We start from the raw sequence: 13,207 nt of genomic DNA, 5'->3' as shown, positions 1-13,207 counted from the left end.
CCCCGCGGTGGCTGTGGTGGGGAAGAAACGGTCGCCCACCTCCTCCTGGAATGTGTCTTTGCAAAGCAGGTGTTGAAAGAGATGCAGTGGTTTTTGTCGAGGTTCATCCCAAGCAGCTCTGTAACACAGGAGTCTGTGCTCGACGGGCAGTTCCCAGGGACGCACACCGAGACAAACATCAACTGCTGCTGGAGGACTATCAATTCGGTGAAAGACGCCCTTTGGTCTGCCCGAAACTTGCTGGTCGTCCAGTGCAAAGACTTGTCCACCACCGAATGTTGCAGACTGGCACATTCCAAGGTCCAGGACTCCGTGCTGAGGCACACACTAAAGCTTGGGGCAGCCGCAGCAAAGGCTCAATGGGGAAAGACTACAGTGTAAGGTCCCCCCACCAAGCTGAACTGAGGGGCTGGATCCATGGGAAACCCCTCGAACTGTATCGTTGATATTTTCATTTACTGTAAATATGAAACTGTAATTGGCATTACAAGAGTGAAATGGAAGGGTTGTGAAGAAACTCATGATAGTATTGAAGGAAACTGATCTCCCTTGCAATGTTTGTATTTTTTGGTGCTGTTTGAAACTGTCTGGCAATGTAATTTTTGCAGATTTTTATGAATAAAGTATATTTTGGAAATAAAAATAAAAGATATCTGTTCTTATCAGTTTAATATCTGATACGTCCCCTATCTGGGGACCAAATATTAAATTGATTTTTGGGACAGGGAAATGGAACAGGGGCTTGCCCCGTCCACTCCATGCATCCACCTGGTAAAAAAAAAAAATAACAAAAAAGTTTGCGGCTCAAAGAGTGAGAAAAAAGGAATGTAGTGGTAGTAGGAGACAGCATAGTAAGGTGGATTGACTCTGTTCTCTGCAGCAAAGAGCAAGAGTCCAGACGGCTGTGTTGCCTGCCGGTGCCAGGATTCAGGACGTCTGCTCAGGGCTGGAGAGAAACAAACAATGGGAGGGGGAGGAGCCAGTTGTCGTGGTCCATGTCGGTACCAACGACATAGGCAGGACAAGGATAGAGGTTCTGCATAGTCAGTATGAGGAACGAGGCAGCAAATTAAGTAGGAGAACCTCAAAGGTCATCATCTCTGGATTATTACCTGAGCCATGTGCAAATTGGCATAGGACAAATAAGATTAGAAAAATTAATGCGTGGCTCAAAGACTGGTGTTGTAGTCGTGGGTTCTGGTTCATGGGGCATTGGCACCAGTACTGGGGAAAGAGGTGGCTGTACCATTGGGACGGTCTGCACCTGAACCGTGCTGGGACCGGTGTTCCAGCGAGCCACATAACTAGAAAAGTAGAGACAGTTTTAAACTGAATAGTGGGGGCAAGGGATCAAAATTGGGCAGATCTGGTGAATCAAGGAGGAGAGACAAGGCAAGAGAGAAAGGTATAAATATGGGAAATGATAAACAGACTGTGACAGAAAGGGACAGAGCATACAAATCAAAGAGTAAATCAACAGATAAGGCGAGAGGTTACAAAAATAATAAAAGGACAAAACTAAATGTTCTGTATCTGAATGCATGGAGCTGACGAAACAAAACAGATGAACTGAGAGCACAAATAGAATAAATAAGTACAATCTGATAGTCATTACAGAGACATGGCTGCAGGGCGACATAGATTGGGATGTGAATATTGGAGGTTACATGGGATTTAGGAAGGACAGGAAGCTTGGAAAAGGTGGCGGGGTAGCTCTGTTAATTAATGATGGTATTAGCGCAATAGAGAGGGATGACCTGAGTTCTGGAGATCAGGATGTAGAAGCAGTTTGGGTTGAGATGAGAAATAATACAGGCAAGAAGTCACTTGTGGGAGTGGTGTACAGGTCACCTAACATTAACCACACTGTAGGATGGGGTATAAAAAAAGAAATAATGGTAGCTTGTCAGAAAGGTACTGTGATAATTATGGGGGATTTTGATCTCCACATAGACTGGAAAATTCTGATGGGCAGAGGTAGCCTAGATGAGGAGTACATAGAATGTTTTTGGGATAATTTCTTGGAAAAATAAGTTCTGGAGCCAACCAGAGAGCAGGCTCTACTAGACCTGGCATTGTGCAACGAGATAGGATTAATTAATGACCTCATAGTGAAGGTGCCCCAAAGTAGTAGCGATCATAATATGATTGAATTTTACATTCAGTTTGAGGGAGAGAAGAGTGGGTCCCAGACTGGTACTTTAAACTTAAATAAGGGTAATTATAGGGACTTGAAAGCAGAGCCAGCTAAAGTGAACTGGCAAATTAGGTTAAGGGATAAGTCAATAGAGATTCAGTGGCAGACATTTAAGGAAAATTTCAGAATACACAGAATAGATACATTTCAACGAGAAAGAAAAATTCCAAAGGTGGGACTCACCATCCATGGTTCACGAAAACAGTTAAAGATACTATCAAACTTAAAGAAAAAGCCTATAATTGTGCAAAGATGGGAGGCAGGTCAGAAGATTGGACAGAATATAAAATAAACAGCAAGAATGACTAAAAGATTGATCAGGAAAGTAAAATTGGAGTACGAGAGAAAGCGATCGAGAAATATAAAGACAGCTAGTAAGAGTTTCGATAGATATTTTAAAAAGAAAAGAGTTAACAAAGTGAGTGTTGGTCCTATGGAAAGTGTGTCTGGGGAATTAATAATGGATAATTAAGAGATGGCAGATGAATTGAACAGATACTTTGGATTGGTCTTCACTATTGAGGATACAAATAACATCCCAGTATTCGCTGTAAGTCAGGAAATGGAAGGGAGGGAGGAACTCAAGAAAATTACAATCACCAGGGAAGTGGTACTAAACAAATTGTTGGAGCTGCGGGCTGACAAGTCGCCAGGTCCTGAAGTGGCTAGTGAGATAGTTGATGCGCTGGTTTTAATTTTCCAAAATTCCCTCGCTTCGGGAAGGTTCTGTTAGATTGGAAAGTAGCGAATGTAATTCATTTATTCAAAAAGGGAGGGAGACAGAAAGGAGGAAACGACAGGCCAGTTAGCTTTACATCTGTCTTAGGGAAAATGTTCAGAGCGATTACTGAAGATGTTATAGCAGGGCATTTGGAAAAAATTAAGGTAACCAGGCAGAGTCACATGGTTTTGTGAAAGGGAAACCATGTTTAACCAATTTATTGGAGTACTTTGAGGGAGTTATATGTGCTGTGGATAAAGGGGAACCGGTGGATGTATTGTACTTCGATTTCCAGAAGGATAAGTTGCCATATCAAAGGTTATTGCAGAAAATAAAAGCCCTTGGTGTCGGGGGTAACATATTGGCATGGACAGAAGATTGGCTAGCTGACAGGAAACAGAGAGTCAGCATAAATGGGTCATTTTCTGGATGGGAAGAAGTAACGAGTGGTGTGTCACAGGGATCTGTGCTGGGGCCTCAACCTTCTACAATTCTCGAAATGACTTTGATGAAGGGACCAAAAGTATGGTTGCTAAATTTTCTGATGACAAAGATAGGGAGGAAAGTAGGTTGTGAAGAGGACATAAGGGGGCTACAAAGGGATATAGATAGGTTAAGTGAATGGGCAAAGACCTGGCAAATGGAGTGTTATGTGGGAAAGTGGGAAATTGTCCACTATGGCAGGAAGAATAAAAAAGCATATTATCTAAATGGTGAGAGATTGCAGAGATCTGAGATGCAGAGAGATCTGGGTGTCCTAGTGCACGAATCGCAAAAGATTAGTCTGCAGGCACAGCACGTAATTAGGAAAGCTAATAGAATGTTATCATTTATCGCCTGGGGAATTGAATACAATATTAGGGAGGTTATGCTTCAGCTATACAGGACATTGGTGAGACCACTTCTGCAGTACTGAGTACAGTACTGGTCTCCTTATTTATGGAAGGATGTAAATACATTGAGGTAGTGCAGAGAAGGTTTACTAGGCTAATACATGGAATGGGCGGGCTGTCTTACGAGGAAAGATTGGACAGGCTAGGTTTGTATCCACTGGAGTTTAGAAGAGAAAGAGGCGACATGATTGAAACATACAAGATCCTGAGGGGTTTTGACAGGGTGGATGTGTAAAGGATGTTTCCCCTTGTCGGAGAATCCAGAGCGAGGGGGTCACTGTTTAAAAATAAGGGGTCACTCATTTAAGACAGAGATGAGGAGCAATTTTCCCCCTCAGAGGGTCGTGAGTCTTTGGAATTTTCTTCCTCAAAAGGCGGTGGAAGCAGAGTCTTTGAATATTTTTAAGGGAGAGATGGATAGATTCTTTATCTGCAAGGGGGTGAAAGGTTATTGGAGGGAGATGGAAATGTGGAGTAATCAGTTCAGCCATGAGCTTATTGAATGGTGAAGCAGGCTCGAAGGGACGAGCGGCCCACTCCTCCTCCTAATTCGTATGTTCATATGTAAAGACAATGTAGAGTGGTCTATACTGTTCACAGTACTTCTCCTGTAACTGCCGAAGTGAGCAAATCATGTCGACTGTCGATCTACCAGCTCTGAAGCTGCACTGAGACTCAGGATAGATGTGTGATGCCAGGGTCTGCAATCTGGTCAGAGCAATGTGAGCAAAGACCTTCCCCACAATACTTAGCAAGGAGATGCCTCGGTAATTGCAGCAGTCACTGTGATTCCCCCTTATTTTTGTACAAGGTGACAATGTTTGCATCATGCATGTTTTGAGGTGCAGATCTTTCCTTCCAACAGAGACACAGAAGTTCATGGTGATGCTGCAGCAGAGCCGCTTTTCCACTTTTGATGATTCCAGGTGGAATACCATCATTTCCCGGGGCTTTACCACTGGCAAGAAAGTCAATGGCCTTATTGAGCTCTACTATGGTGGGGTCATTGTCCAGCTCCTCCATGACAGGGAAGTCTGGAATGGCGCTGAGAGCCACTTCAATGACAATATTCTCTGTTATGTAGAGTTTAAGGTAATGCTCCACTAACCTTTCCATCTGCTTGATAACAGATGATTCCACTTTGACATTGCACTGAGGCCTTGAGCATTGTTGTCTGAAAGAGCCTGATTGAGGATGTTGAGGTACTCCTGGGTCCTTTCTGGATCAGTGGTTCGTCAAGTGTTGATCAGAGGACGACCTTTCTTCATGGACAGATGAAGCTTCCTTGGCTGAAGCCTGACCTTGTGACACACCAGGGAGTGGTCAGTGTCACAGTCAGCGCTGTAATAGCTGCGAGTGATGAGGACACTGCTGAGGGTGGTATGTCTGGTGATGATAAGGTCTAGCTGGTGCCAGTGGCGTGATCTTGGATGGCTCCAGGACACCCTGTGGCACAGCTTGACCTGGAAGTAGCTGTTCATCACACAGAGCCCATGGTGACAGCATAGCTCCAGCAACCTCTGTCCATTTTCATTCATCTTGGAAATCCCCTGGTGCCCTATACTCGTTGGCCAAGCTGTAGTCAGTACCCAAGCTTGCGTTGAAGTCTCCAAGAAGGTACAGTCCCTCAGTGCTGGGAATTCTACTGATGGCAGTGTCAAGTGTCACATAGAATTGATCCTTGACATCTGGGGTGGAGGTGAGTGTCAGGACATAGATGCACATGAGATTAACTGGGCCCACGCTTATTGACACGTGAAGAGTAAGAAGTCTCTCTGAGCCTACTGTGGGTGGTTCACTCATCTCAAGTGGCGTGTATTTTCCTGTGAAACCCACTCCATGCTCACGAGCTGCCTCTTGGGCTTTCCCCTGCCAGAAGAAAGTGTAGTGTTTCTCTTTGAGGGATCCACTTTGAATGAGTCTAGTTTCTTGCAGCACAGCAATGTCCACATTGAGCCTTGTGAGTTCTTTGTCTATCACAGCTGTCTTGTGTGTGTCATCAACCTGCAGAAGGGTGTCAGTAAGGCCAGGACACATGGCCCTCACATTCCAGCTTGTGATGCGAAGGACTGGTGTCTTCTTTGTTGAGCTTGCTTTTCTTGGTGCATTGATTATCGACCCACCTGTTGAGAGATGACTCTCTAAGCTCCAAGCACCCATTGAAGCAAGCAGGTCGTGGCAGGACAGCACCTAACTGATTGGGGCTGCCCAGCTTGGAGTGGGTGGTAGCTATCCAATGAGATGCCATGTTATCTTCCACTGTCAGAAGTAACCCCTGGTGCTCATACTCTGCACCAATTGAGTGAGAGCTTATAATCGGTAACCGTTTCTTCCCGCGTTGTGTTAATGTTTAAGCACAAATAGTGTCCTCTACACGGCACATTAGTACTGAACACAAAATGGCTCCTTTGGTCATGTGTTAATTATAAAATAGCTTTCTTGACCTTGTTAGTCATTACAATGGATTGAAAGATTGTGGTTCGAGTCTCTGATATTTCCATCCTTACTTCCCTCAGCAACCCAGGATGCAGCCCATTCAAACTGGGTGTCTTTTCTACTGTGAGTGCTGCCAACCTTGTAATTGTCTCCACTTTATCTATTTTCATCCTGTCCAATGTCTTCACTTCCTCCTCCTTTACTGTGACATTTGCAGCATCCGCTTATTTTGTGATACTTAATTAGTATCTCAGCCACACCCTCTGCCTCCACAGGATCTCCTAAATGACCCACCCTTTCATTGACTGTCCATATGTTGGGAAAAGAATTCAGTGTTCCCAGTTATGTGACTCGCTAATCTTTTCTCATACATTCTCTTGCTGATCTCATTTCCTTTTCCAACTCTCCTCTGTACTTTCTTTATTCTGCTTGTTTCTCTACTGCATATAAATCCTCACATGATTTCGATATTAATGATTTTTGAACTATTTTGTTGAAGGATTGAGTTTTGCAAATTTCTCCCTCGCTCCCCTCATGGCCAGGCAGAAAGTTTACCTGCTGTGTTTTCAAACAGCAACAGTTTTATTTGAAAAGCCATTATGACAGGATTCCGGGTTTTAATCCAGTCACAAATCTGGTTCTGATGTCTTGTGGCTCCAGCTGTCACATGACCTGTCAGAGGATGACCTCATAATTGACCCAGTCATGGAGCAGTGGGTTGATGTTTAAATTGTTTCAAAATAATTTTCCAGAAGGACAATTAAAATGAATCGATATATAAAAGGTAGATTTTGTGCATTTGTGCTCCCAGTGGAAATTCCTGCAGTCTGCTGGTTTTCAGAACCCCAATTCCCCACGGGAAGCTCTGTGTCGGAATATGTATTCATTATATCAATATTATACAGAATCATTTCATGGCAGACCACAGTGTGAATTGTAGACAGGTGGGTCAGTTTTAACTTTCAAATTAACACAGAAGCAAAATACTGCAGATGCTGGAAATCTGAAGTAAAAACAGAAAATGCTGGAAATACTCAGCAGGTCTGGCAGCATCTGTGGAGAGAGAAACAGAGTTAACGTTTCAGATCTGTGACCTTTCATCAGAACAGGGCTGAAATTGTTTGTGGAACAGACACGATGGGCCAAGTGGCCTCTTTCTGTGCCTTAAACTTTCTATGAGTCTAAGATTCTATGAGATTCTGGAATCAATTTCAGGGTCGACGACATTACACTCTGTAAGGATAGGAAGATGGAGATTATTAAGTACAGTGCAAGAATATAGATGCGTTTACATTATTTTAATCGAAATTGATTTAAATTTTGTGTTCACGAATCCTATCTTTTGATCACAATGACACTGATAACAATGGAAAAAGCAAGACTTGCATTTCACGACCACAGGACGTTGCAAAGCCTTTTACAGCCAATGAAGGACTTTCCAAGTATAGTCACTGGAGTCATGTAGGAAACATGGTGGCCAATGTGTGCACAGCAAGCTCCCAGAAACAACAATGTGATAAAAACCAGATAATCTGTTTTTAAGTGATGTTGATTCAGGGTTAAACAATGACCAGCATCCCAGAAATAATTCCCCTTCTATTCTCTGAAATAGTGCCATGGTGCCTTTAACATCCACCTGAGAGGGCAGAGGGATCCTCAGTTTTCTGTCTCACCTGAAAAACAGCATTTCTGATAGTGCAGCACTGCCTTCGTACTGCACTGGAGTGTCAGCTATTTTTAAAGGCTGTTAGTCCCACTGGAAAATATTTAAAGGAAGATTAAATGAAATGAAATAAATACATTGCTTTTGCGTCTCTCCCATCCCCCCCAATAACAGTTAAATTAATTATTTGCCCTTTCCCTCCCAAAACCTACCTTTACCATCTGACCTTCCGCCCAAAACTGCTCAAACTGTAAACTATAACCCTTCCCACCATCCCCTACACCCATGACATTAATTTGACTCCGTCCCCCCACCCCCACGCTGAGAAACTTAACTTCTCCCCCCTCCCCACCAGTGTTGCACCTCATTTCCCCGGATGGGGCTCCGAAGGCACGGCAGTGCCGGCCACTGGGGTGAAGATCGCAGCTGGATATCAGGAAGTGATGGGATAATAATTAATGCAGGTTTGTGGTCCCGTTGACGAGCGGTGGGGTGTCCCCCACAAGGCCTCGCCGTCGCCGGCAATATCGAGTTAGGCCCTGCCGGCGTTGAGGTCCGTGGCGGGCCTCATCCGGGGCCATCTTCACGCGGCTCCCACCCCACCCCCACCACAGATCTCGACGTCGAGGGCTCTATAGAATCCAGCCCATTGTTTCTGTCAATCTCAACTCCACAAGGATTTGCCTGTTAATTGTAGAAAAATTAAAGCTCTATAACCTTTTGATAAAAGGGGGTTCAAATCCATTTCCAAACAAATGATAGTTCTCATTGTATCGAGAACATGTTTTCTTACATACAAACATACCAATTAGGAGCAGGAGTAGACCAGTTGGCCCCTCGAGCCTGCTCCACCATTCAATAAGATCATGGCTGATCTGATTGTAACCTCAACTCCACATTCCCACCTGCCCCCGATAACCTTTCACCCCCCCTTGTTTATCAAGAATCTATCTACCAAAGCCTTAAAATATTTCAGAATTTCTGCCGTCCAGCAACTCTCACTTTATTTCCTGGATTTCACCTAAAAAATGTATTTCCACACTTTAGATATCCTGTACTTCATTAATGTTTTTGCTCTCTGGGGATTTCGCTTTAATTATATTCAGCGCTGGTATTTTACTGCCACACACTGACTGAAAGTGTCCCATCTTTCTGCAGGAAAAACACTCAGCTTCTTTGGCGAGGCAGTTTTCCAACTTGTGTCTCTCTCGGCCACACCTACTGAAATTGGTTGCAGCGACCACGAGATGCTCTTCCCGTCTTTCTTGTCTTTTACCCCTAATATTTCCTTTTGTTTTCTGAACAAATTCAATTGAGTCTGCAACTCTCGAGATCAGACTCTCCCTGTCCCCTCTAACAACGGATTGGTTAAACTTTCTAACCTCTGTTTGTCTGCTCAATTGAAACTCTTTCGTTAATGTGAGATCAACCCTGGACAGTAGATGATCTGAAAGGGTGTTGTCTAATACCCCGAACACAATCCTGTCTCCATTCAGCTCTTCCCTTAAGTTGCGGTATTCACAATCCTCCGTGAGTTTGTACAAGTCATTGATAAATGAATGAATGCTCTCCCCTTTCTGTTTTGTACGCTTATTAAATTCAAAGTGATTCCTGACAATGCAGCAGCCAGCCGACGTCATCAGAGTGCTCCAAGCTGCGCACATGCACAAACAGTCTCCTGCGCTCTGAGATGCTGCGCATGCTCAGCCTACGTCTACCAGGACGAAGTGGCGCATGCGCGGGAAAACTCTCTACCCCCCTCTCAGCCACTCACTCCAGGCCGCTCACTGCCCGCTCCTCGCTACCCCGCTCCCCCGCCCTCCGGCCGCTTGCTACCCCCCCACCCCCGCACTGCCCTCTCTCCGTCCACTCACGCCCCGCTTCCCCCCCCACGTCCTTCCAGACACTAGCTCTCAGCCATGCTGCTTCCCTCCTCTCGGCCTCTCGCTCCAACATTCGATCATTCTTCACCGCATCACCCGATAAAGCAAGGCGTGCCTCGAGGGGTGATGGGGCAATGTTGGAGCGAGTGACGAGAGGAGGGAAGCGGCAGAGCCCATGGCCTGGAGTGTGAGCGGCCAGAGAGCAGGATGGGGGTGGTGGTGGGCGAAGCGGGGAGTGAGCAGTCAGAGAGTGGGATGGGGGGAAGCGGGGAATGATCGACCGGAGAATGGGATGGCGCTGTTTAGAGGGGATTTGAGGAAAAAATGTTTCACCTCGAGGGTGGTTGGAATCTGGAACACATTGCCTGAAGGAGTGGTAGAGGCAGGAACCCTCACAACATTTAAGAAGTATCTAGATGAGCACTCAAAACGCCACAAAATACAAGGCTACGGCCACGTGCTGGAAAATGGAATTAGAATAGATAGGTACTTGATGGCCGGCACGGACATGATGGCCGAAGGGCCTGTTTCTGTGCTGCATAACTCTATGACTCTATGAAACCTCACTAAATTACAGAGGGTGTGCAGCACTGTCAGAGGTGCTGTCCTTCTGATGAGACTTCAAACAGCGCAACGTTCTCCGAGTATCAACCAAAACATGTCCATTGTGTAGATATGTGCCATATTTGCTTATGAAATGACAGTCACTGCTCCGAAAGTAATTCACTTTAGGTGAATTAAGATGACTTGGTTCTATATAACTGGTGAATGCACAAGAAGGAGCGGGGGACTGTTGGGGGTGGGACGGAGGCGGCGATGGCAACCTTTGAGGGGATTTTTGGGTCGAAGTTGTTTTCTGTCATAAATTGAGTAGCTCCATCTTTAATCCTGGCAGCTGCCTGAATGTCACAGGCAGTGACATTTCAGTGGAAGAGGCTGCATTTGCGCATGTGCTAGTACAGCGTCACCTGGTGGTTGCGTTGTCAGCAAACGCAGCGTTTTAACTTTGGCTCCACGATGACATATTTTTCCTCAATTAAAATAGGTCTTGAGTGCCTTAATAACTTCTTCACACATAGCCTTCTGTTCTTCATGAGGATGTTGCATACACACTCCCTCCATTTCAGACAATAGTGTACTGACCTGCTCCATGTCTGGCTTCTGCACGAGACCCGATGCAGTAGATACCTTGCAAACCTCTGGAACCATCTCGGCCACTCCTCGGCTTGGTTCAGTCCAGTGACCTTTTCAAAGGTACAGGCAAAGATTTCTCCATCTTCACTTTGGTTTACTGTGGCCCCCATATAATATTCTGATATCTGTCAACAATTTATAAGAGTCTGACGGTTAAAATAACCTGAGTTTACTCTGCACACCTTGCATTGAATGTTTCATCCACAACTCTCCATGAGGTGCCGTACAGATTATATTACAACACTTCCTGTGATGATGCACATAGTCTATTTATATAATCTGCCCAGTTACAACCCAATGTCCACTCTTATATGATTGTACAGATGTGAGAAAAGCTGAGGATGGGAATGGAACGTCTGAATGAAGATTTCATGATGCTGATGATGTAAATGAGGCTGATCTGTTACCCATTCCACAATCCCTCTTTATTTCTGTGCATGTTTCTCGATGTTGTTTCAACCAAATTGAAAAAGAATCACAAATCCTCCTCTGGAGCCTCAGATATTCATTAACAGAAGGCATGATGGTCAAGTGGTAAGACGTCAGTCTCGTAAACTAAAGATCGCTGGTTCAATCCCTGCTCATGCCTTATGATTAGTTTCTCACTTTAAATGTGATGTTTTCCTGAAGGATGCCCATTGCGTTTGCTTTCCCCTGATTGTTTTGACCATCTGGAAATCCGTGTCATGTCGCACTTCATCCTGGACACTGAGAAGAACATGAGGAGTAGCCACATGGTCCCTCGAACCTTCTCTGCCAGTTCACAATGCTTCCAAGTTTTGTATCATCCATAAACTTTGAAATTCTGCCCTGTGCACCAAGGTATTAATATACATCAGGAAAGGCAAGCGTCCCAACACTGACTCCTGGGGAACTCCACTACAAACCTTCCTCTAGCCCGAAGAACATCCATTGCTCACTGCTCTTTGTTTCCTGTCACTCAGCCAATTCCATATCCATGTTACGACTGTCCATTTTATTCCATGAGTTATAACTTTGCTCACAAGTCTGTTGTGTTGCATTGTATCAAACTCCTTTTGAAAGTCAATAAAAGCAAAATACTGCAGATGCTATAAATCTGAAATATAAATAGAAAGTGCTGGAAATACTCAGCAGATCTGGCAGCATCTGTGGAGAGAGAAACAGAGTTAATGATTCAGGTCAGTGAACTTTCAGATGCTGCCAGACCTTTTGAAAGTCCATGTACACCACATCAACAGCATTGCCCTCATCATCCCTCTCTGTTACCTCATCAAAAAACTCCAGCAGGACAGTTCAACATGATTTTCCCTTAAGAAATCCATGCTGGCTTTCTTGAATTAACCCACATTTGTCCATGGGACTATTAATTTTGTCCCGAATTATTCTTTCGAGAAGTTTTCCCACCTCCGAAATTGAACTGACTGGGGAGTGAGACGAGGTGAGTTGCTCTAACAGAGAGCCAGCACGGGTTCGACAGGCGGAATGGCCTACTTCTGTGCTGTAGCCATTCTATGATTGTATGATTCTAGCAACAACTGTTGGTGGAGAGGCAGTGATGCAGGAATGGGTTGACAGAAAGGGGAAAGTCTGGGCTGGTGTGTGTTCGGGTTTGTGAATAAAGGTGATTTGGAAGCTGTGTTCCAAATTGAAGTGTTTACTGGAAGGAAGAAGTTGATGTAAAAAATAAAGAGTAAAACGTTTTAAGATGAAGCGTGGTGTGATTGAGGATAGCAGTAAATATTGTGTTGGTGAATTATTTGTGTTAATAAACTTCCACTGCACCCTCTGCTGCAGGCTGCTGTTTATATCCAGCTGTGTATTAGTGCTGTGTATTAGCGAGAAAAATGTTTGTTTCAACGCAGTTTATAAAACAATAGCATTGCACTCAAACCGTCCCAGACATAGCAACACACGGACAAAAGCAAAATACTGCAGATGCTGGAAATCTGAAACATAAACAGAAAATGCTTGAAATAGTCAGCAGGTCTGGCGGCATCTGTGGAGAAAGAAACAAAGTTAATGTGAGCTAACGAAACAGACCTGAACTGTTAACTCTTTCTTTCTCCACAGATGCTGCCAGACCAACTGAGCATTTCCAGCATTTTCTGTTTTTATTACAGCAACACATGTGTTGGGAGGCTCAGCCTGGCTACACAATGTTACAAGGATGCTGAGTAACACCATCGACAACGGTACAGAGAGAAAAACACACAGAAAACCAATCGACTGTGAAGAAGC

General features: G+C 44.5%; 1 non-coding gene and 1 pseudogene across 1 annotated transcript; both read left to right on the top strand.

Annotated features, from left to right (window-relative positions):
* The first annotated feature begins 625 nt into the window (after window positions 1-625).
* LOC137361705 (U2 spliceosomal RNA) lies at window positions 626-769 on the top strand (annotated as a pseudogene).
* A 10,735-nt stretch (window positions 770-11,504) lies between these two features.
* On the top strand, window positions 11,505-11,576 carry trnat-cgu (transfer RNA threonine (anticodon CGU)). Its single transcript has one exon. It is a non-coding gene; the product is annotated as a tRNA-Thr (tRNA).
* The last annotated feature ends 1,631 nt before the right edge of the window (window positions 11,577-13,207 follow it).

This window comes from Heterodontus francisci, unplaced genomic scaffold (genome assembly GCF_036365525.1).
Source record: "Heterodontus francisci isolate sHetFra1 unplaced genomic scaffold, sHetFra1.hap1 HAP1_SCAFFOLD_91, whole genome shotgun sequence".
NCBI lineage: Eukaryota > Metazoa > Chordata > Chondrichthyes > Heterodontiformes > Heterodontidae > Heterodontus > Heterodontus francisci.
The sequence above is the reverse complement of the archived record's forward strand: the minus strand, read 5'-3'. Positions and strand labels throughout refer to the sequence as shown.